The sequence below is a fragment of the Octodon degus genome, unplaced genomic scaffold (genome assembly GCF_000260255.1).
Source record: "Octodon degus isolate 3935 unplaced genomic scaffold, OctDeg1.0 scaffold00289, whole genome shotgun sequence".
Taxonomy (NCBI): domain Eukaryota; kingdom Metazoa; phylum Chordata; class Mammalia; order Rodentia; family Octodontidae; genus Octodon; species Octodon degus.
Window position 1 is genome coordinate 1,873,257 of NW_004524865.1, and position 803 is coordinate 1,874,059.

An 803-nucleotide genomic window follows, 5' to 3' on the forward strand; every position below is an offset into this window, starting at 1 on the left:
GCATTTAGAAGTGGCCATTCCTGCATGACCGTACTTCCAGGGCTAGATTACTCATCTAGGACTAATTTGATTGAGGAATTACTACAAGTTGTTGCTGTGTGAGAAGCTGCCTTCTTTTTGGTCAGTACGTTAGCTTTTTCATTATTAGGTGACATTGTTGACAGCACAAAATAATATTACAAAGATCGTTAAGAGAATTGTGTTTATCTAACCCTCAGATCTAAAGCATAATAAGATAATACATTCTACAATTTTGGAAGTTTAAAATTTGTGGATTATTATTCATTTTATTTTTTAAATTCAAACTCAATCACTTTGAGTAATTATTTAATGCTTATATTATGAAAACATGATAACTCTTCCTCATCTTCCTGGAAAATTTTAATTATAAGGGAAATTCAGTTTAAACTGGAATAATTATACCTGTGTGATATCAAAAGTTTTCCACACAATAAATAAAACCATGCTTTTCACAAATGTGTATACTTAACCCTAACTCAATCCTAACTCTAACCTTTCATCTTAGTATATTGACAATACCTTTTAATTGTTAGTATATTTGCAGTTTCTTATAGGATTAGTGGTTGTCATTCCTTGTAAATTCAGATAAATTATCTTGGGCAATCACATAGAATAAAACAACTTGTCTTATTTAAAAATCTAAACACTGTGATATTTATGAATACAAGTATGATATAACTTTTAAGGCATAATTTAAAGAAATGATCTTGATTCTAATGGAATCAGTGGAATTCTTCATGTAGTTAAATTATGTAAAACTTGTCTGCTCCATTAGAGAACTA